Genomic DNA, 24,415 nt, shown 5'->3' on the forward strand with positions numbered 1-24,415 from the left:
AATAAATAAATAAATAAATCTTCTGTGTTTCCAAAGACACCCTAAAGGAAGGGGAAACACAACTCACAGAATGGGAGAAAAAAATTGTAAATCATATATCTGACAAGTGACTTGTGTCCAGGAACACAAGAACACTTACAACACAACAATACAAAGACACATACGGTAACTTGATTTAAAAATGGGCAAGGGGCCACCTGGGTAACTCAGTCGGTTGAGCATTTGACTCTTGGTTTCGGCTCAGGTCATGATCTCACAGTTTGTGGGTTCAAGGCCCGCATGGGGCTCTGTGCTGCCAGCGCAGAGCCTGTTTGAGATTCTCTCTCTCTCTCTCTCTCTCTCTCTCTCTGTCTCTCTGTCTCTCTCCTCTCTCTGTCCCTCCCCCACTTGCACTGTCTCTCTCTCAAAATATATAAAAAGCTTAAAAAAAAAACAGGCAAGAGGGGTGGCTGCGTCAAACACATGACTGATAAACACATGAGGTACACAACATCATGAAATATCAGGAAAATGCAAATTTAAACCACAATAAGATATCTTTCATTCCCACTAGGATGGCTGTAATAAAAACAGATAATAGCAAGTGTTGACAAGGATTCAGAGAAATTAGAACCATCATACGTTGTTGGTGGAAATAAAATATGGTGCAGTCATTTCGAAAATCAGTTTGGCTGTTCCTCAAAATGTTAAACACAGAGCAGCCATATGATCCAGGAGTTTTACTCCTAGGTATGTATCCAAGAGAAATAAAAACACAGTCCACACAAAAACTTATATAGGAGTATTCACAGTGGCATTACTCATAATAGTCCAAAAGCCCATCATGTAATGAATGGATAAACAAAATGTGGTATTTTCCATACAATAGAATACTATTCAGCTATAACCAGGAATGAAGTTCTGATACCTGCTACAACATGATAACCCTTGAAAAAATTACGCAAAGGCCACATATTGGATGAGTGTATTCATATGAAATGAACAAAATAGGCAATCCACGCAGACGGGAAGTAGATTAGTAGAAAGTAGCCTAAGCCTGGGGGGCATGCAGGAACGGGGAGTGACTGCTAGTCAATACAGGGCTTCTTTGTGGGGTGATAAAAGTGCTCTGAAACTAATTGTGTGATGGTTGCACAACTCTCTGAATATACTTAAAATTATTGAACTGTGCACTTGGGAAGAATTTAATGGTATGTGAACTGTTTATCAGTAAAACTATTAAAAATGACTTGGAGAGGAAGTGATAGATCTGAAAGATAGACGATGGAGATACAAAATATTTAACTGGATACCTCAAAGGGAAAAGCCCCAAATCATGGAACAGGAAAATATTCATGGGGCGCATGAGTGGCTCAGTCGGTTAAGTGTCCGACTTCAGTTCAGGTCATGAGCTCACAGTCCGTGAGTTCGAGCCCAGTGTGAGCCTCTGTGCTGACAGCTTGGAGCCTGGAGCCTGCTTCACGTTCTGTGTCTCCCTCACTCTCTGCCCCGCCCCTGCTCATGCTGTCTCTCTCACTCTCAAAAATGAATAAATGTTAAAAAAAAAATTTTTTTTTAATTCAGGAAGATTTTCCTAAAATAAATAAACTCAAAAAAAAAAAAAAAGATTTTCCTGGAATTGAAGATTTGAATCCACATCTTAAAATATCAGAATGGCTAGCACTAAGACATGTTCTGGTAAAGTAATTGAGTTTCAGGAAAAAAAAGAAGTCTGAGTTTTTCTAATTTTTATTTACTTATTTTGGAGAGAGAGAGAGCAAGAGTGAGTGGGTTTGAGGCAGAGAGAAAGAGGGAGAGAGAGAATTCCAAGGAGGCTCTGTACTGTCAGCACAGAGCCCAATGCAGGGCTTGAACCCACAAACTGTGAGATCATGACCTGAGCCAAAATCAAGAGTCAGAAGCCCAACTGGCTCTTGGGCTTCCCAAGCTTTCTTTTTAATATTTATTTATTTTTGAGAGAGAGAGCAAGAGAGTGCACACACAAGCAGGGAAGGGGCAGACAGAGGCGGGGACACAGTATCTGAAGCGGGCTCTGTGCTGAGAGCAGAGAGCCCAATGTGGGGCTTGAACTCACGATCCGTGAGATCATGACCTCAGCCGAAGTTAGACATTTAAACGACTGAGCCATCCAGGCACCCCAAGAAGTCTAGTTTTATCCATAGCAACAGTCAGACAAAAAGACAAAAAAGTGAAACAAAGTTTGAGCCAAGGATCTTTCCAGTTATCCAAGTTGTATTCAAAAGAGTAAAACCTCAAGAGAAAGTTTTTGATCTTGCAAGAACTCAGGGAATACTGTTCCCGTGAGTCCTTCTTGAGAGAACTACCAGTTGATGGACTTCAGGCAGCCAAGGGATGAATGGACTTCAGAAGTAAAGAGTCTGTCAGCAGCAGGACAACCTTTCTTGTAAGGGAGAACTACAAATGCATCTACTCTCTGAACTTGAATTCCCACTCATAAGTATTATACATTCTTACATTTGGAAAAATATATATATTTGCATAGATAGCAGTGAAACACGACCGAGGTTATTCACTGCAACACTGTTCATAACAGTTACAGGATGAAAACAACTGGAGGGCCCTAGGGGAATGAAGGCTCCAGAAAGCTCAATGTCCATCCCAAGTGTAAAGGATAAGTTGGGCTTTTTCACACAATAGAACAATCTTCAAAAGAGTCTATATTTGATGTTACGATGTATATAACACTCAACTATGAGCAAGCTTAATCTACAAGGTTAGGAGTCAGGATAGTTTTTACCTTGGGAGGGGTCAGTGCTGGAACATGAGACTCCCACAGCTCTGGTAACGTTTTGTTGACTTGATCTGAATGCTACTTGTGTTTCACTTCTAGAAATTCATTGAGCTTCATCTTTATAATCTGTGCACATTTTCATATGTATACTCGACATCAAGGGAAGCCTTACCTAAGGCGGAGAAGAACGGTTTCCAGGAAAAAGGGAAGAAAGCCAAGAAAAATCCATTCACGGTGTTTTGGGGCAACCAATGGGGCTGGATACAACTGTCAATATTGAATGATTAATGATCGTGGAAAGGATCCAGTATGATAAATAGATGTCACCAAGTAGGAGAAAAACACATTGGAGGAGAAGTATAAAACAAGCAAAATCTAGGTTAAGGATATTCTATGGTGAAACATGAGGGATCATGGTTGATAACCAACCATTGACTGTGTAACTGCTTCATTGAAATTCATTATATTCTACTTTTTTTGCAATTTTTAAATTATATTCTTATTTCCACTTTTTTGCAATTCTATTTTTGTTTGCAACTTGTCACAATAAATAATTAATTTTTTAATGTTTATTTATTTATTTTGAGATAGAGAGATAAGGGTGAGAAGGGGAGAGGCAGAGAGAGAGAGAGAGAGAGAGAAAGAGACAGAATCCCAAGCAGGCTCTGCACCATCAGCAAGGAGCCCAATGCGGGTCATGACCTGAGCCGAAATCAATAGTTGGACTCTTAATCAACTGAGCCACCGAGATGCCCCACAGTAAATCATCTTTCTTTTATTCTTATATTTTTTAAGATTTTATTTTTAAGTAATCTCTACACTGACTGTGAGGCTTCGCCTTACAACCTCAAGATCAAGAGTCGTGTGCTCCAATGGCGGAGTCAGCCAGGTGCCCCTGTCATAATAAATGATTTTTAAAACAGTTTATGGAAGAAGTATTACTCAAGGAACCGAGACAGTTTTATAATCAAAATTCTCCATGTTCTGAGTAATGTATAGAATTGCCGAATCACTACATGTATACTTGACATTAATAAAACACTGCATGATAACTGTCCTGGGATTAAAAAGCTTAATAAAGGGGCGCCTGGGTGGCTCAGTCGGTTGGGCGTCCGACTTCAGCTCAGGTCATGATCTTGCGGTCTGTGAGTTCGAGCCCCGCGTTGGGCTCTGTGCTGACAGATCAGAGCCTGGAGCCTGTTTCGGATTCTGTGTCTCCCTCTCTCTCTCTGACCCTCCCCCGTTCATGCTCTGTCTCTCTCTGTCTCAAAAATAAATAAACGTTAAAAAAAAAATTAAAAATAAATAAATAAAAAAAATAAAAAGCTTAATAAAAAAAAATCTGTTAAAAAAATTCTTCATGCTCTGAAAGAAAATAAAACACGGGATCCGTGAAAGAGACGCCTCAAAGAAGGGATAAGACGACAGAATAAAATGAAAACAAAAAAAAAAGAACAAAGGCATTAATACTATAAGACGATGATAATTCTAATCCCCTGAAATCACTGTTGCACTATTTGTTAGCTAACTTGGGTGTAAATTTAAAAATTAATTAGTTAATTAATTAAAAAGACCACAATAATCATAAAACATAGTAAAGAACTAACACATGCATACTTGGTTTTACTAGAGAAGAAAAGAGAACAAAATAATAAACGGTATAATGTTTTCACTTTGCTAAATAAAAGGCCCATAATAATTTATTGTGACTGAAAAAGTATTAAGAATGATAGACATGGAGACACACATTGTGAAGGAAAATAAGAATCGCAAACGTGTAGAGCGCGTACAACGGGCCAGATGTTGCACCGAGTTCTTTTATACATTAAGTAACTTGATATTCATACAAATGAGTAGATGCCATTATCATCAGCCCCAGCTTACAAACTGGGAACTGAGACAGAGGTAGGTTAAGAACATAGTTAAGACTCCAGGATGGCAAAAGATAAAAACATGAAAATTATTTCATGTCGATGAGCTTTTGGGAAAAAGGCAAGCTTACAGAACATTTGGGGGGAATACAGCCTTCTTGGCAATCTGGCAATATCCATTAACACTCAAAATGTTCTTTTTCTTTTACTGTTTATTTTTAAGAGAGAGAGAGACAGAGACAGAGCGTGAGCGGGGCAGGGGCAGAGAGAGAGGGAGACACAGAATCCGAAGCAGGCTCCAGGCTCTGAGCCATCAGCCCGGAGCCTGACGCGAGGCTCCAACTCACAAACCGTGAGATCATGCCCTAAGCCGAAGTCAGACGCTTAAGTGACTGAGCCACCCAGGTGCCCCCAAAATGTTCTTTTTTAATGACTCTACAGTTGCATTTCTTGAACGTTTTCCTGTAGAAATTGTTGGCCAAATATATAAATTATGAATCAAGCTAATCATGCAGCATTTTTGTTATAACAAGAAATAAAGAAATTAAGATACTAAGGAATTAAGATAATGTGCAGAAGAGAAACAGAGGTAAGACAGAGAGACGCAGAGAAGGTCCTGGTGCCATTTGATTTCCTGGTGCCCATCGTTCCTGAAATTGGCACCACAGTGTGCTTCCTGCCTTGTAGTTTCGTTTGCCCAAAATTTCCCCTTTGCTCATGATCACTTATATTTGGGTTTCTGCCCTCCCCAACCCAATTCTGGTAAATATACTTGATGTAGAAAGGGTTTTTATTTTTATTATTTTTTTTTTTTAACGTTTTTTATTTATTTTTGGGACAGAGAGAGACAGAGCATGAACGGGGGAGGGGCAGAGAGAGAGGGAGACACAAAATCGGAAACAGGCTCCAGGCTCTGAGCCATCAGCCCAGAGCCCGACGCGGGGCTCGAACTCACGGACCACGAGATCGTGACCTGGCTGAAGTCGGACGCTTAACCGACTGCGCCACCCAGGCGCCCCTAGAAAGGGTTTTTAAATTAATTTGGTGAAGTTTATTTATTTTGAGAGAGAGCATGAGTGTAAGTGGGGGAGGGGCAGAGAGAGAAAAAGAGAGAATCCCAAGCAGGTTCCATGTTGCTAGCTCAGAGCCTGACGTGGGCCTATCATCCCACAAACAGTGAGATCATGACCTGAGCTGATATCAAGAGTCGGATACTTAACTGACTGAGCCACTCAGGAGCCCCAAGAGTTGTTTTAAATCACTAAGAAAAAGATAGGGGCGCCCGGGTGGCTCAGTCAGTCAAGCGTCCGACTTCGGCTCAGGTCACGATCTCACGATTCGTGAGTTTGAGCCCCACGTGGGGCTCTGGCAGGCTGTCCAGCTGACAGCTCGGAGCCTGGAGATCTGCCTCAGATTCTATGTCTCTGTCTCTCTGTCGCTCCTCCCCCCGCCCCCAAAGTAAACAAACATTAAAAAAAAATTTTTTTAGGGGCGCCTGGGTGGCTCAGTCGGTTGAGTGTCCGACTTCGGCTCAGGTCATGATCTCATAGTTTGTGGGTTCAAGCCCCCCGTCAGGCTCACTGCTGTCAGTATGGAGCCTGCTTTGGATCTTCTGTCCCCTCTCTCTCTCTGCTCCTTCCCCCTGCTCTCTCTCTCTCTCTCTCTCAAAAATAAGGATTTAAATATGTAAATAAATAAATGTATTACCATAGCAGCACCTGATTGGGTCAGTTGGTGGAGCATGTGACTCTTGATCTTGGGTTGTAAGTTTGAGCCCCACTCTGGGTGTAGACATTACTTAAGAATAAAATTTTTAAAAATGTTTATTTATTTTGAGAGAGAGAGAGAGAGAGAGAGAGAGATTGAGCCGGGGAAAAGCAGAGAGAGAGGGAGACAGAATCCCTACCAGGTTCCACACTATCAGAGCAGAGCCTGTCATGGGGCTCAAACTCGCAGACCATGAGATCATGACCTGAGCCAAAATCAAGAGTTGGTGGCCCAACCGACTGAGCCATCCAGGAGCCCCAAAAATAAAATCTTTAAAATAATAAAACAAAATCTTAAAAAAAATAATTAATTAAGGTATTAGTTTATCTTATTCACACAACTAAATCTGTTCTTTCCTGCCCAGGAAGTCTGATGGTTCTGTTGTGCCACCAGATGGCGCTCACTGGAAGTTTGTGTCCATCATTTCCTAACATTCTTTCTCTATTTCTCTCTCTTTTTCCTTTCTTCCTTCTTGACTGAATTTTTGGCTGTAAGACAACATTGATCCAACAACAGTTAGTGTTTATAATGTGTCGGGTACTGGGCTAAGCCTTAGGAATACAAAGGCAAATGAAGTGTAAAGGAAAATTTTCTAAAATATTTACAAATAATTCATTGAACACCTGTTATTAACCAGGCACAGCTTAGGCCCTTGGGATACACTGACAAGCAGAACAAACATTTCTGCTCCTGTGAAGTTTACATGCTAGCGAGGGGAGGCACACAGAAAATCATACACATAATAAATGAGTTAATACTCAACACCCAAAAAATAACCCAATGAAGAAATGGGCAGAAGACATGAATAGACACTTTTCCAAAGAAGACATCCAGATGGCTAACAAACATGAAAAGACGCTCAATATCACTTATCATCAGGGAAATACAAATCAAAACCACAATAAGACACCACCTCACACCTGTCGGAGTGGCTAAAATGAACAACTCAGGCCACAACAGATGTTGGTGAGGATGCCGAGAAAGAGGAACCCTCTTGCACTGTTGGTGGGAATGCAAACGGGGGCAGCCACTGTGGAGAACAGTATGGAGATTCCTCAAAAAGTTAAAAATAGAACTACCCCATGATTCAGCAATTTCACTAAGTATTTATCCAGAGGATACAAAAATACAAATTCGAAAGGGCACATGCACTCTGATCTTTATAGCAGCACTATCAACGATAGCCAAACTATGGAGACACCCCAAATGTCCATCGACTCATGAATGGATAAAGAAATGGTATATACACCATATATATATATACCAAATATATATGTATATGCCATGTATATGTATATGTATATATGTATATGTGTATATATGTATATACACCATATATATATATACCAAATATATATGTATATGCCATATATATACCATATATATATATATGTATATATATAATGGAATATTACTCATCCATCAAAAAGAATGAAATCTTGACATTTGCAGTGACATGGATGGAGCTAGGGTGTGTTATGCTAAGCGAAATAAGTCAGAGAAAGACAAATACCATAAAATTTCATTCATATGTGGAATTTAAGAAACAAAACAGTTGAACGTATGGGAAGGGGAAAAAGAGAGAGGGAAATAAACCCTAAGAGACTCTTAGAGACAGAATAAACTGATTTGTTGACAGAGGGTGGTGGGGGGAGATGGGCTAGATGGGTGATGGGTATTAAGGAGGGGACTCGTTATGATCAACACTGGGTGTTGTATGTAAGTGATGAATCACTGAATTCTACTCCTGAAGCCCATATTGCAGTGTATGTTAACTAGAATTTAAATAAAAATTTGAAAAAGAATAAATGAATTAATAAGTTTGAAGTCAGAGTACTATAAAGGAAGTAAAATATAACAGGGACAAGGTGGATTAGGAGTGCTGGGGGGCCAACTGTAACTTTAAATAGAGTGGTTAGGATAGAATTCATTGGGAAGGTGACATCTGAGCAAGGATGCATAGGAAGTGTGAGCCCTGATAATAAATGGGGGGATTCCAGACAGAGACCAGTCAGGGCAAGGGCCGGATTCTTGGCTGACCGGAGACAGAACAGGTTTCAAGAGGACTGGAACAGAGGAAGCAAGGGAAAGAGGGCAGAGAGGAGGGAGGAGGGCCCTGACGCCCTGGGGCCTTGCAGGCAGACGTGGAACTTTGGCTTTCCTCAGAGGGAACTGGGGAGCCACTGCAGGCCCTGTGACAGGCTCTGACTTACATTTTTAAAGAAGCACTCTGGCTGCTGTGTGGAGAAACATGTCACTAGAATATGCTCCACAAATGTTAATGGTCATTGTACATTGATTTCACACGTACAAAAATAAAGCCACATATGTATTTCGTGTAGCAGAGAAATAGTTTTGCATATGAAGTAGATATATGAGCACAGTTGTCAACTCACAGAGAATCATCTGGAAGGACACGTACAATTTCAACAGAAGAGAGGTAACGGGAAGGGAATGGAAGGGGAGATTTGCTCCCTCCTATTGATTACTAGTGTACATCTTGTTGGAGATTTTTTTTTTAATTTTTTTTTTCAACGTTTATTTATTTTTGGGACAGAGAGAGACAGAGCATGAACGGGAAAGGGGCAGAGAGAGAGGGAGACACAGAATCGGAAACAGGCTCCAGGCTCTGAGCCATCAGCCCAGAGCCCGACGCGGGGCTTGAACTCACGGACTGCGAGATCGTGACCTGGCTGAAGTCGGACGCTTAACCGACTGCGCCACACAGGCACCCCTCTTGTTGGAGATTTTTATACAGCAAGCATCTATTTCTTTTGTAACGTCAAAACAATTCTGTTAGGACATGGCCGACTTCCTGTTTTGAGGAGAAAGGGTTATATATGGGAAAGAAAGATAACTTTATGTCTTCTTGTGTCTACAGAGTTACTTATGTGCTCAGTCACGGGATAGGCCCCCCAAGGATACTGGGAACAATATTTGAAACAGTTCTTACTCTCAAGAATATTTTGGGGGGGGGGCCCTGGTGGCTCAGTCGGTTAAGCTTCTGACTTCAGCTTGGGTCACGATCCCACGGTTTGTGAATTCGAGCCCTGCCTCGCGCTCTGTGCTGACAGCTCAGAGCCTGGAACCTGCTTTAGGTTCTGTGTCTCCCTCTCTCTCTGCCCCTCCCCTGTTGATGCTCTATCTCTCAAAAATAAATAAACATTAAAAAACATTTTTTTAATTAAAAAAAGAATATTTTTTGATATACAAAACTGGTCCTGGAGACTTTTCTGTCTCCCTCCTGAATCCAATAGGATGACAATAAAGGAGTTAGTTGTTAAAGTATAAACTTACTACTACAACCAAACAGCAAAGAAGACGCTTGAGAGGGGAGCCATGTAGGCGTCGTACAGAGGGAAGGTTTGGCTTTGCAAACACCCGCTCTCCAACACACGTACCTCACAGGGGAAAATGTGTGCAGGTGAGATCAGGGTGGTGGGAGCCATTAGGTGTTCTGCGTCCCCATGAGAGTGCCCGCTCAGGCCTCCTCATGGGGATATGCTTTCCTGCTGTCTGGGCTCACTAACCCTCAACCCCTTAGACCCCACACCATGTTCCAGCAGCCTGACAAGGTTATAAAAACCACCTTGCACAAGCTCTTCCCCCGAATCTACCATTGAGGCTCCAGGTTTGCTCTCTTGGATGCGTCCAGCCCCATTTCCCTACATCATCCTTAGGCTTTGTAATAATAATCAGTCCTCGGGGCCCCTGGGTGGCTCAGTCGGTTGGGCATCTGACTTCAGCTCCGGTCATGATCTCACAGTCTGTGAGTTCGAGCCCCGCGTCGGGCTCTGTGCTGACAGCTTGGAGCCTGGAGCCTGGCTTCCGATTCTGTGTCTCTCTCTCTCTCTGCCCCTCCCCCGTTCATGCTCTGTCTCTGTCTCAAAAGTAAACATTAAAATAAATAAAAAAAAATAATAATCAGTCCTCCCACCACACGTCCTGCATTGTAACTACCGTCTCGTAGCAACTTCACGCTTTAAAATCTCTGAAAAGTGGGGTACGTTTTACAACCAGCGGGGGTCTCACGGTTGATGTTGGCCCAGTGGCCATCAACAACACTACCTTCATGGCCTGTACTCGAATGAAACTGGACATGGCTGTTGGTGTTGCTCGGTCTGATTTTGTTCAGGGCAACGACGTTGTTGAACGCCTGTTGTTCATTCACCTTAATCATATGCAATATGGTAGGTAGCACAGGCTGTGTTGAATCGATGTTTGCAGTGTTTTTCTCAGTCTGCGCTGTCCAGTATGGTGGCCACTGGCTAAGCGTGGCCACTGAGCCCTTGATTTGTGACTAGTCCAAACGGAGACGTGCAGTAGTAAGAAAAAAGAATCAAGATATGTCACTAAGGATTTGCATGCTGGTTATCTGCTGAAAACACACTACTTCAGACACACTGGGTTAAATGAAATGGTTAACATTATTTTTGCCCGTTTCTTTTACTTTTTTGAATGTGGCTAGTGGAGAACTTAAAATCACACAAGTGACTCACATTCTGCTTTTTTTTGACCACGTTGATCTATTAAATAACACCAGTTTAGCAATGATCACAAGCAGGTACCAAATACAGCAGCAGATATATATAATAAAACTCAATGCCTAAATAGGCGAAAAGAGCTCAGTTTCTTTACTAGAGAGTAAATAATAGAAAAGGCAATAGAGAAGCACGTCAGCATTCAAATGGGAATGAATAATCATAGAGTTCCGTGTGCCCAAAACACGGACTAAGAGACAGAATGTCAGGAACAGCACTCTGTCCCCGCTCACTGCCACCCTTCCCTTACCACACCCGGGGAGAACCACCCTCCTAAATTTAGTGTTTAGCATCCTCTTCCTTTTTTGCTTTTCTTTTTTTCTCTCCTCCGCCTCGTTTTCTTACCTATATATGTCTCCCTACAGATCCCTCCTTCAACTTGCTTCCCTCTTTTTAAAATTTTAATTGCACGGGGAGGAGCCAAGATGGCGGAACAGCATGGGAGCTTTTTGCGTGTCTCATGTCTGTGAAATACAGTCAGACCAACACCAAACCATCCTGCACACCTAAAGTTTTCATTGCAGTAAAATACACATAACGGAAAATTTACCAACACAACCATTTCTTTTTTTTTTAAAGTTTATTTATTTTGAGGGTGGGGGAGGGGTAGAGGGAGGGAGAGAGAGAGAATCCCAAGGAGGCTCCGTGCCGTCAGCTCAGAGCCCGACGTGGGGCTCCATCTCACAAACTGTGAGATCGAACGGGGTGCTAAAAAGCTGGCAGGAAACTCTACCCTCACTGATGGGGCTTGTAGGCTTTGGGTAGACCATTTGGGGGAGGATTCCCTAATGCGATCATCTTTAGGCCTTTCCTGGGCTAGTAAGAGTCCACCCTCCCTGATCTGGAGGGTGTTAAAGTATCTCACTGTGACAGGATAAATCAGAGCCGCAGAGTGGGGGGGCTGGGGGGCCCTCGTATCAGGCACTTACTGCACATACGTTCACATAATCCCTTGTTTTGTTTGGGTGCCTGTTCCTTGTTTTACAGTGTGATGCTTGCACCCCCTGGTGGGCCTGGCCCCTCCCAAGTCTGCAGCCCCTGGATTAGCCTCTCCAGAGAGAAGTTCTTTAGATTACGGGCAGAGACATGAAGTGGGGGAAGGCATCTGAGGGTCCACCTTCTCAGAAACCGTCCTCTTGGCCCACCTTCCCCGTTGCCCTCAGTTCCAGGAGAGCCGGTGTCACCTGCAGTCGCATTCTGAGAATTCTGAAGCATAATAGGGCCGTCCGGTTCTTAGCCTGCCAAACCGTTAGCAACCCCTCATCCTTTTACCTTCCCACTTCCGAAACGTTTCTGATGTTAGCATCTCTCCAGATCTCGTCTTTGGGCCATGTCTTTTTAAAAAACGTCCCAGTGTTGCAGTTCCGTTCCGATGTGGAGGCATGGAATTACTTGGAGGTTTTAATCCGTCATCTTCATGGACACTTAGTGGTTTCACTCTGTCCCCGTTTCTTTACAGGGCAGGTGGGCACGCAGTGGCCACAACTTGATCGTACGTGGCGTTCGCGGTATCCGTCCCAGTGACATGAAAACCAAGAGGAAGCTCCCTGGGAGTGAGACGGTATGGGGCGGGGGGCATTCAGAGACGTGCCCTTCATTTCTGGAATGAAGCGCTCCTCCACTGCTCCCTCCACTGCCCCTGAGGTAGGACACCTGGGCATCTGTTTCTGCCTACAATCCGCCTCTCCAAAGGCTCTTCACTGCATGTTCAGTAACGCAGAGCAAAGCATCACTGTGGCTTTCTTCCTCATGTGTATATATAACACATACATCAACAGCTGTAGACCAGTTCGCGTCTACAACTGGAAATGCTTTTGCCATATTGCATATTATTTTTTTTTCAATGTTTTTTTTTGGGACAGAGACAGGGCATGAATGGGGGAGGGGCAGAGAGAGAGGGAGACACAGAATCAGAAACAGGCTCCAGGCTCTGAGCCATCAGCCCAGAGCCCGACTCGGGGCTCGAACTCACGGACCGCGAGATCGTGACCTGGCTGAAGTCGGATGCTTAACCGGCTGCGCCACCCAGGCACCCCATTGCATATTATTAATAGCAGTACAATAAGGTCTTTTGATGGGGCGCCCAGCTGGCTCAGTTGGGAGAGTGTGTGACTCTTGATCTCAGGGTCATGAGTTCAAGCCCCACACTGGGTGTAGATTACTTAAGTAAATTAATTAATTAATTAATACACTCTAAAAAAAGAAATAAAAAATTCTCTTAAAAAAATAAGATCTTCTCACAGTTCATGGGTTCGGGCCCCACGTCGGGCTCTGTGCTGACAGCTCAGAGCCTGGAGCCTGCTTTGGAGTCTGTGTTTCCCTCTCTCTCTTCCCCTCCCCTGCTCACACTCTTTCTCTCTCTGTCTCAAAAAATAAATACATGTTAAAAGTAAAAATAAAATAAGATCTTTGGGGGTGCCTGGGTGGCTCAGTTGGTTAAGCGTCTGACTTCAGCTCAGGTCATGATCTCGTGGTTCATGAGTTTGAGCCCCGCATCTATTTTTGCTTCAATAAGTAAAACTTTTCAATAACAGGTTGGCCATTTTTGACTTTACTCTGTGTTCAGCAATTAATCATTTTGTCCTAGAGAGCAACTTTTTTACTTCTTCTGGAAAAGTCCCACCATCTTTGTCGAATAACTCAAAAGCTTCAGTGGTACCGTCTGACCAGGTTTTGTAACTTTGCTGGGGAAGACCTGGACAAGTACAAGCTCTAATCTAGTTAAATTCAGCTTTCAGATATTCATCGCGGCACCTCCTATTAAGTTTTTAAGTAAGCGCTACATCCAACGTGGGGCTCGAACTCATGACCCCATGATCCGGAGTCATATCTCCTACTGAGTTTCCATTTTTAACTTCTTTGTGTAAGAGCACACCTGCAGATTTGCTGGACCCGGTAAATCCTGACATCCTATATCCTTCTGGAGAGACAGTTACCTTGGGTATTCATAAGATTTTTCCGATTTGTAGGATATATAACACTGTTTCCATCACTGTTTTATGCTTCAGTGAACACTTTTGGGCCACTAATCCTCTTGAAAAATGAAATCGAGGGGCGCCTGGGTGGCGCAGTCGGTTAAGCGTCCGACTTCAGCCAGGTCACGATTCCGCGGTCCGTGGGTTCGGGCCCCGTGTCGGGCTCTGGGCTGAGGGCTCGGAGCCTGGAGCCTGCTTCCGATTCTGTGTCTCCCTGTCTCTCTGCCCCTCCCCCGTTCATGCTCTGTCTCTCTCTGTCCCAAAAATAAATAAATGTTGAAAAAAAATTAAAAAAAAAAAAAAAAAAAGAAAAATGAAATCGAGTCAAATATAACCCAATCACAATAAAGATTGCAAATTTGATACCAGCCAATGGTATGAAAAACACACTAAACCACAGTGAACTTTGTTAACCGGATGTTATTTAAGATAATCGGATGCTGTCCTTATGGAAAATGCTCAACATTTTTTTAAAGTTTATTCATTTATTTTGAGAGACAGAGAGAGAGAGAGAGAGAGAGAATCCCAAACAGGCTCTGCACCGAGCCTGATGTGGGGCTCAAACCCACGAACTGTGAGATCATGACCTGATCCAAAACCAAGAGTCGAATGCTCAACTGACTGAGCCACCCAGGGACCCCAAATGCTCAACGTTTAAATATGGAATGGTTGCAGAGGACAAAATAGGGTTTCTGTGAAGTCACTAACTACAATCTTTCAGTCCCAATTCAAGAAGTTTGACTACTATTGCGTTGTTGCTTTTTCTCTGAACCCCCCGGGTGCCTGTGGCCCACTGGAGAGATTACGGGGTTCCATGCTTTGGGTATGTTAGTCTAAGTGAGAAGAGGACCCCTTTGGGAAGCAGGTGAGAGCCCACAGGGAACCCAGGATTCGTCTGGGCTTCATTAGCTCTTGCCTGATTTCTCACCAAAATGCCTAGGGGGCTTTTCCTGGCTGATTTCCCTGGATTCCTCAGCCTCGGAATCTGCCTGCCCATAGGATCTGCTTGCCCGGTTTAGCGGCTGGTGCAGATTAGGTTCTCCATCACTACATGCCGCCTGCTCAGGTTTTCAGATGAATTGCATAGAACACAATTGATTAGGGGGTATAATGTGCTATTATTGGTTGTAACACAATCAGAAATGGAAACATGGATCCATCAGATTCAGCACCTCAGAGAGAGGAAAAGTCTGTGGCATTGACTAAGAGCAGATGAGGCAAGAACAATGCCTCAGGGAGCGCATCGTGGAAGGCTGCACGCACCACCCTGCGGCTGCTGATGTGCTGAGAGAGCTTATCGGTCTCGAGCAGAGACCAGACACGAAGGCCAGAGTGCTTTCTGATGTGTGGCAGTCCACAGCCTACTATTAAACATGATCTTTATTGGGGTGCCTGGCTGGCTCAGCCAGAAGAGCACACGACTCCTGATCTCAGGGGTGTGAGTTTGAGCCCCACGTTGGGAGTATTTAAGTGTACTTATGATTACTTAAATTAAAAAAATGACCTTTATCATTGAAATTCTGGTAGGAAAAATGAACGAAACTCAATTCTCCCTTTGAAGCAATTGCTTTCAAAATGCAATTTTTGAAAACCTGAGTTTTCTTAGGAATGTAAAACTATTGTCTTATTTTGCTAATAAAATATGTCTATTGAATCACTCCATCGTGCACCTAAAATTAATATAACACTGTATGTTAGCCATATTGAAATTAAAAGTTTTAAAAATGTTCTTAAAAAAGACTTGTAAGTAATTGATACTTTTTTTTTTTTAGAGCAGTTTCAGGTTTACAGAAAATTGTTTGGAAAGGAAAGCATTTCCCACCGTTACAGACAATTTTTCCTATGACTATCTTACATAGTGTGATGCATTACTCGTAACTGACGAACCAATACTGTTATCAACGTAAGTCTTTAGTTTACATCGGGGTTGACTTTGTGTTGTATGTCCAATGGGTGCTGACCAACATGACATGTATCCACCATCACACATCATACCATCATACAGAACCGTTTCAGTGCCCTAGAAATCCTGTGCTCCAACTTCTTACTTTCTATAAGCCACACCAGGTCACCCTTCCTAAAAGAGAATTCTGATCCTGACTTGTTCGCGCTCAAAACCCTCAGTGGCTCTGCCCTGGCCCACAGCGCACAGGACATCAGCCTCGTGCTTGGGGCTTCTCAGCCGAGCTGCGAACCATGACCATCTGTATCCCCATCACTTCCCTCTCGGGCGACTCTACTCCCCGTAGCGTATCTTCTGACGTTCCCCACACACGACCCTCACTCTCATCCGTGCCGGCTTATCTGCCCTCTGCATACGAAGGTCCCGGGGGCCCTTCTCCTCACAGCTGCGGTGTCTTGTGAAAACCCATCTCTGGGAGCGTCTGGGTGGCTCAGTCGGTTGAGTGTCCGACTTTGGATCAGGTCATGATCTCGCAGTTCGAGCTCCGTGTCAGGCTGGCTCTGCTGCCAGCTCAGAGCCTGGAACCTGCTTCGGATTCTGTCTAGGTCTCTCCTTGCCCCTCCCCAGCTTGCACACTGTCTTCCTACCTCCCAGATATAAACAAACATTTAAAAATAAGTAAACATGAAAGAAAACAAACATCTCTGGAGCCACCCCTCTGACATCCTCTGTTCCCTCATGTCCTCGCTTGCTCCTCTGAGCCTCCTGGACAGGGCTCCTGTGCCCCCTCAATGGCATTTATTGGCCTCAGTACTCAGTATACACATACGTAAAATGGGCGTGGTAAGTATGGCGCCAACCACCTAGAGCTGTGTGAGGACTCAACCCCTTAACTTCTGCAGAGTGCCAGCCAGGCGGCCGGCCCCTAGGACGTGTTCTTATAAGCGCTGGCTGCCTAATCACGGCCACTGCCACCAGCCGCTACTGCTGTGCTCTTCCTCCTCCCACCACCTCCCCCCTCCCACAGGGCCAGCTCCCAGAGGCACATCTTTGTGTCCTCTGTGGTACGAGGCATGATGATAGCAAGGGCTCCATAGACGCTTAGCAACGGAACGGCTGGGGCCCTGTGGTCGCACACGGAAGGCAAGCCTGAAACAAGGCAAGGAGACAGCCCCGCGTGCTAAGAGGGGGGCTCCTCAGTGCACTCCCCCAATGGACCAGACCCCATCCCCCCTGGGCCTGTTAGAAAGGACGTGGTGCTGAGCATCTCGTGGTGCCGGCAGGTCATGGTTTCCTGTGGCACAAGCTCTCGGGGAAGGGGATGTGGGGGCAGCTCAGGTGCCTCAGGAGTGGCCAGTGGAGGATGCCAGTACTTTTAGAAATGGGAATCGTACCTGGTGTAGCCTCCAGGGAAGATCTCTGCTTGTTTCCGGTTTGCTTGGTGAGGGCGGCAGCACTTGACCTACAGGATGGAATCCCAAAAAGGAGCCAGATTCCCAAAGACAGAAACCAGAGAAGAGGGACACCGTTCTGCTCGGCAATCTAGAGGAGGAGGAACAGAGTTCCTTGGGGGTTCCTGGGGGCCACACCCATCTCTGCACCTACAACCATTTCTACTCCCTTTGATACCGAAGAGCTGTGCATCGGCAGTGGGGCTCACCTCCCCACCTCTCCCCCAGGGACCTGACGAACACGGAGCAGGGTCCTAGGCTGGTCTGGAAGCACTGGCTGAGTCACCAGCCTTGGCTCTGTCTGCCGTCCACAATGCCAGTGTACTTGTGGGTGCCCTCAGCACCCGCGAAATGGGTACATACCCATGAGATGTAAGGTAGCATGTACAGAAGGTTAGAACGAAGGCCTCAGGTGGATAGCAGCTGGGGTAGGAGAAGGTGGGATGGGTTGGGACCGTACAATTCCACCCAAAGGGATTGCCGTCAGGCTGATGCTTACTGTTCTGTGGACAGTCCCCAGGGAAGGGTGCCTGCTCAGGGCCTCCATTCGTTGGATGGACAGTGGCCTTAATGGCGGCCTTGAGGACGGACAGGCCTGTCCTGGAAGCCAGTTTGAGGAGTTCGGGTATTTCCACCATTCAGTTTGGGCCCATGAGAGACAGCTTGTCCACAAAAGCTGGTTCCAGAAAAGGGAGAGAAAGCTCACTACCATTTTTTGACCTCCTCCTCCTCCTCCTTCAGACTCATCTCTACTCTCAAGGCTGGATTTGGGGACAGGGGGAAGGGGCTATGGGTGTAGTGAGAACAGAGGCCAGTCAGGGCTAGGGGTCAGTGGCAACATGGTGGCGAGGGAAGAAGGCAGAGAAATCCACGAAGAGGGCAAGGCTAAGAGGGAAGGCCCGAAGGAAGAGACGGACTGTTGAGGCGCAGTCATGAACTGCTGGAAAGTCGGTTTCCCAGCTCTGATTTGTCGACACGAGCCCAGCTTCACATCTCTCAGCTCTAGCCTCTGCTTTCTCTCTCCCTACTGCCCACTTCCCCCCGCATCTCCTGGCCAAGCCCAGGCTGACCGAACGTTCACTTCTCTGTTCTCTCATTATGCCCCAGGAGTAGGTCAATCACAGCACTTACCACTTGCTTTACAGTTATGTTTATGTGGCCATCTTGTTTACGAATCTGCAGGGCTGGGTCTCATTCATCTGGTAGCCCCTTGGGCTAGCCTGGCATCTGCTAACGCTTAGTGTGAAGGAATAACTCACTGTCCATTGTGACATACGGACGTCCTCAAGGTCACATAAACAGCTGCATGACACCAAAGGCCAGGGGATTATTTTCCTTCATGAGGGTGATAGGTGGAAGGTGGAGGATGGAAAGACATTTTAAAAAGTGAACATGTGCCATGAAACGCTAAAAAAAAGAACGAGCTGAATTGTGATTTTCTAATCAGTCAAGTTTTTCCTTCTATAGATACGGACAAGATGCAAAGGAGAAATCGAGGCAGTTAATAGGACACAGCGTCCTACGTCTGCCTACACAGTCTGGCCACAAGTGGATTGGGGCTGCATGAGAAAGGAAGGAAGGAGTAGGAGGTCTGTTGTAGCACCAAATGGTTTCGCTGGACTTCGTCCTGACAAGAGCTACATATTTCAAGTCCTGTCTATTGAACTTCCTTTGTAATACCTGATGTTTCTGCCCAGACTCCTCATGATGAATTTCGTCTGGGTCAGCCTAGTGCACAATCTTTTGATGCTTTTCTTAAACTGCCCTCAATTGTCCATAAATAACCATCAGCAGACACATCATCAAAGGAGTTTCACAGCGGACAAACTAAAGACTCCATCCACGGTGGGTTAAAGAGCAACCGTGAGAACTGTTGAGGCCATGTCTCCTTGCTAATTAAGACCAAAACTGTTACCTCCGGACCAGACACAAAAGGACAAGTACTACAGGATCCCACTGCTCTGAGGCACCTAGACAAATCAGAGACGGGAAGTAGAATGCTGGTTACTAGGGACGGGAGGTGGCGAGGAACGAACAGTTAGTGTTTAATGGGGGCAGAGTTTCAGTTGGGAAGTTGAGAAAGTTCTAGAGATGGATGGTGGTGATGGCTGTGCGGCACTATGAAGGTTCTTACGGCCGCTGAAACGCACACTTAAAAGTAGTGGTAAGTGGTAAATTTTGTCCTGTGCACACTTCCCACAAGACACATTTCCTGAGAAAGGCAATGCCCTGTGCCGCCTTTTATGGTCGTTCAGAGAAAAGAAGGGCCATGCAAGGTGTCCCCTTCCTTGTAGGTCTCCCCGAGATGTCAAACCCAGCCTATTTGAGGACTCTGGTTCCAGAACATTAGGATCAAAACGATTCATGGACCACCCAGGTCGCCTGGTTGTGCCGGCGAAAGCAGTGGGGACTGAGCGGGGACCCAGCTACTGAATGGAAACGGGGCTGGACATCCTCGAGACGGTTTTAGGATTTCACTGAAAGGAACCAGACAGGTCTTATAAAAACTGGTGGGTAAGCTGTTCTGTCATCTCAGGCTGGCCACGGGGCTCTCTCATGCTGATCAGAGACCCTGAACACCATGGTGGGCGGTAAAAACCACAGGTACAAATGATCACTTAATACAACCAAGTACCCCTGGAGACATTTTAAAACCTTGCTACTCAAAGGTGGTCTGCGGAGCAACAGCATGGGCTTCACCTGACCCTTGGCTCAACGTGCAGAAGCCCAGTCCCCTAGACCTTGGGGATCGACAAGATACCCATTTATTTACACTTTGAAGCTTGAGAAGGACTGCTTGAAGACCTGACTCCACAGAGAATAACCATGTACTTTAAAGTTTATTTATTTTTCTTAATAATCTCTACACCCAACCCGGGGAGGGAGGGGGCTTGAACTCACGACCCTGAGATCAAGAGTTGCATGCTCTTCCGACTGAGCCAGCCAGGTGCCCCTAACATGTACTTTATAGTGAATAGCTGGGAACTATGTACTTATGGAAGTAAATCTGTGATGCAGTCCACTAGGGCTATCAAAGAAACAGGGTTTTGTGCTAGGGGGCCATCGCTGGTGCAGAGTCCTTGCCCTGGGGAAGGTTGCATTTTGTGCCACTGAGAACCCCAGCCTTTACTGAGGATTTTGGGGGACAGCAAGGGAGGCAGATTTCACACATCCCACCAGGACTCACCCCTGGCAAGGGGTCCACATTGCAAAGGAGGGAGAGGGTAGGTAGGCCGCCAGCCTGGCTTTCCCGTTGACCTGACCCTCCACCCTCTAAGCCCGTGGGGGTTCAGCTCGTCAGTTAAGAAACATCTCTCTACACGGGAATTCTCTTTGTAGCTAATCAGCTACAAAGAGAATATAATTTCTGTTATTATATCTGTAGTTCTTTTCAATCAAGCTGTTGTGGTCATGTAAAGAGATACAGTGAATGGCCCCCAGATTTTAATGTGGGGCAGTAACTCCCTAATTATATGGAAACTCTTTCCCCGCACTCTTGCCTTGACTGATAACCATGGGTAAAAGGGACCAGAACCACTAAGTACTGAGTGTCATCTCTCAGCTGGATCCTGTTTATGTGCAGTTAGCTCATCCAACTTCCCCCAATTCTGAGACTGTTCTACAGATAGGGCAACAGGCTCAAGAGAAATCACCTAAACTGTGCCGGGTCAACAGGTCACAAAGTGACAGGGCCCACGATTTAAACCCAGATGTATCTGACCCCCAGAGCTCTAGCTCTGACATCCCATGAACTTGCGGACTGAACCCCAGCCATCAGGCTGGCTGCATTTATATTTACTCGAGTTGACGCAGTCTCGTGGGCCAGGTCACGTCTGCTCTGAGGCCCAAACTGGACACTTATAAAGAGCTTTGTAGGCCACAAGGGTCTTACAGCTCTTCGATGGCATGGGAATGACCAGGCAGCTTAACATCACAGGCTTTTGCATTTCCTGATCTCTCAGGCATCAAAACGAGACAAGAAAGGCTCTTTTTAAAAGGGATTTCCTGATGAATGAAACCTGGGAAGTCCTGCAAATCTTAGGGACTTCTGATCTTGTAGGGATTTTTCCAACCCCTCCCCACTTTCCTCTTTGTCAACAAGAAAATCATTCTTGTGGGTCGGAGACAGGGCAGGGACAGGGACACTCTGCAGCAGAACACCGCTGCAGCCCCCGTCTCCTGAAATTCTTCTGGGGCACGTCCACCACTGGAGTGGGCTCCTAAGCGTGCTCTTCTGATTAAGAAACCATCCCACACGAAGCTCCTGCCGCGGCAGCTGACGTCCTCCGTGTCACACAGGCACTACCAGGTGACCTCTCACCGGACGCCAGGGTTTGGCGACGCTTGGCTGAAGTGAGAAAGAACATGACGCAGCCGTAGGCGAGCCATTTTGCCAAAGAGGATTACGACGTGCCTGTCGCGAAGTGAACACCAAAGAAATGACAAAGCTCCTACTTTTCAGTACTGTGCAAGAAACCAAAACCAAAACACCTGGTAAAGTGTTGCCAGTGTGATCGGCCACAGGCCACAGCGCCACGGCCCTGTTGAGGTTGGTCTGTTCGATGGGAGTCCTGCCGACGGCAGCTCCGAAGGCTCACCCCAGTGAGCCTCAGGTTTGGGGGTTCAGCGGCACTTCCCCGTCTTCCTCCCCTCCCAGCCCCCGACTTCTGCACGCAGAGGTTTTGACGGCTCCCAGCACCTACAGCAGCTAGAGAAAGCTGCAACGTGCTGTCCCCTCTACTGTCGCTTTTGTCCCGCACAGCCTCCTGAGTGCCTAGCTTCCTGCAGGTTTTCAGTTCTCTTTAGTTTTGTCCATGTCTTCCCTTTTCTCCAAATCTCTCAGGGGTTTTAAAAGCTCGAGGTGTCGCAGCTTTTAAGTTAGCCTCTTAGAAGTGAACCATCTTGGGGGCGCCTGGGTAGCTCAGTCGGTTAAGCATCCGACTTCAGCTCAGGTCACGATCTCGTGGTCCGTTAGTTCGAGCCCCGCGTCAGGCTCTGCGCTGATGGCTCAGAGCCTGGAGCCTGCTTCCGATTCTGGGTCTCCCTCTCTCTCTGCCCCTCCCCCGTTCATGCTCTGTCTCTCTCTGTCCCAAAAATAAATAAACGTTAAAAAAAAAAAGTGAACCATCTCGGTTCTCACTACACGTGGCACAGCCCAACTGCTAGCAGCACGGGCGGGTCACTGTGACCCGGCCACCTTCTGTGGGACTCAGGTCAACTATTTTATTCATCCTGAGCTTTTAATTTCTCATCTAGGAGATGACAACAGTCAACCTACTTCACTAGCTTGTTGTGAAGATGATACTGGAACAGCTCCTGGCACGGAGCAAGTCTGGGTCACATTTTACCTATCACGACACTTACCCTACTCTCTTCATTGGTGTCTCATTTGTCCATTCTAAGATGGCCGAGGCCAGGGACTATCTCTGGTCATCTGTGAAACCTCAGGGCTTGGACAGCAGGTGCTTCCAAAGATGCCGGAGGTGAACATAAAGCCTGGATGACGGATGTGGGAAAAGCATCACAGGCAGGGACAAGGCCACAGGGGCTGTAAGAAGGAGTCCGTGTGGGAGGGAGGAAGGGGAGCGGGGAGGAGACAAGGCTGAAGAAAGGCAATGCTCAGGTCTCTGGGGCCAGGAGCGATCCCAAAGGCTCTGTCAGAGGGCCAAATGGAGAACGATGCCAGAAGACTGGACACAAATGCATCGGGTGGGGACAATTCCCGTTAGCGACGAGACTGGTTAGAAAAACGCAGCCATTACAGCTACAGCAACAGCTACAGCTACCATTCCCAAACCCTTCTTCCTTACAAAGAAAAGGCAATCTTACGATCACACAGAGGCCACGTTCTTTTTTATTGACAATTCATTCTCTACACACGTACAGTATTGCACAAATGACAGGTGGACCGACAAGCGTATTAACAATACGAACTCGCAAGCACCTACAGAGCCACCGCGCTAGGTTTTGGTGCATTCCGTGCCGGGTACTTCAGTAAACAGGACGGACAGAAGTGTGACAGCTACCTCATGAGAACCGGCTTTCAAAAAAAGCATATGTGTTGTAGAACAGTATGTCAAACCCAGGAAAATCACTAAATGACAAAAGGAACACTGTCAAAGAAAAGGTGGTAGTGACAACGTTAGGTTAAGAATGTCACTGAACTTGAGATTCAGAAAACGTACACGTACTGGGAATTTGAAGAAAAGACCCTCATGTTTGGCCCTCATGAAGACCCTCAACATTCGAGAAGGATATTTCTGGGGCGCTACAGTGTCCTCTCTACTGTAGAAAACATGTCTCATAGTTCTAAAGAAACAAGACGGTAATTCACATGAGTGGGTTTTAAAATAAGATTCTTCTCACTCAAAATAAAATAAATAACGATCTTTGTCAAATTACAAGAAAATCTTCTGATAAGATTTTGCCAACCAGATAGAGAAGCCAGTCCACACGCTGACCGTTGCTGCCTGCCTCAGACTGTGGAGCCGGTGTGTCCCCTACACAGAAGGGGACACGAGAGTGGTCCCAGCTCCGCTGCTACAGAGCCTACGGTGTGAGGGTGGACAGAAGTCCTTCAGCTTCCCCGGGGGTTGCACCCCAGGTACAGAATTGAGGGGTGGACTGGATGGCTTTTTAGACACCTTTCAACCAAAAGGATCTAAGCCAGCTGGAGACTCCACCGTGGAGGGGACACTGAGGGTGGCAAAAGAAATGGATTAAAAATGGTGGGTTAAGTAATTCTTACCTTTAGATGACACTGCTCGGAACCTTTCTGCACTGCAGTTCAAGGAAACCTTTGCTCGATACTTTCGTCTGCCAGCTGCTGCTAAGGGGTAAAGCAAATGAGGCATCTGACAATGAAATTTGGGACAAAAATGTAGAAACGCTGTACCAAGTTTGGGTAGAAAAAAACGGTGCACTCCCGCATCCCACCAGCAGTCAGGATCTTCCGCCTCTGAACTTTAAGAGCCATCAATCTGGTTGGTAAATGCACATTCGCACCACTCAATGGAGATCTATGCAGTGCACGTATATCAAATACGTTTCCTGAAATCCTCCCAGGAAGGCGACTTTCATGAAACTGGTTCTAATAAAAAGGATGAAGACAAGGAAGTGCAGGATAGGATTTTTTTTCTTTATAGATCAGGAACA

General features: G+C 45.8%; 1 protein-coding gene and 1 long non-coding RNA gene across 3 annotated transcripts in view; one reads left to right on the top strand and one right to left on the bottom strand.

Moving 5' to 3' along the window:
- Positions 1 to 18,588, bottom strand: part of CD4H9orf153 (chromosome D4 C9orf153 homolog) — a 29,260-nt gene extending 10,672 nt beyond the window's left edge. Inside the window, exons 1-2 of one of the 2 annotated variants that reach the window (XM_043565594.1) lie at positions 18,392 to 18,588; positions 17,204 to 17,271 (exon numbers count right to left, since the gene is read on the bottom strand). The gene's annotated coding sequence lies outside the window, so the exon portion shown is untranslated. Of the gene's footprint in view, positions 1 to 17,203; positions 17,352 to 18,391 lie in introns of both variants that reach the window. The other variant, XM_043565595.1, reaches the window with a different exon arrangement.
- A 5,107-nt stretch (positions 18,589 to 23,695) lies between these two features.
- Positions 23,696 to 24,111, top strand: LOC122475417. Its single transcript, XR_006295164.1, has 2 exons — positions 23,696 to 23,814; positions 23,865 to 24,111. It is a non-coding gene; the product is annotated as an uncharacterized LOC122475417 (long non-coding RNA).
- The last annotated feature ends 304 nt before the right edge of the window (positions 24,112 to 24,415 follow it).

The sequence above is a fragment of the Prionailurus bengalensis genome, chromosome D4 (assembly GCF_016509475.1).
Source record: "Prionailurus bengalensis isolate Pbe53 chromosome D4, Fcat_Pben_1.1_paternal_pri, whole genome shotgun sequence".
Lineage (NCBI taxonomy): Eukaryota > Metazoa > Chordata > Mammalia > Carnivora > Felidae > Prionailurus > Prionailurus bengalensis.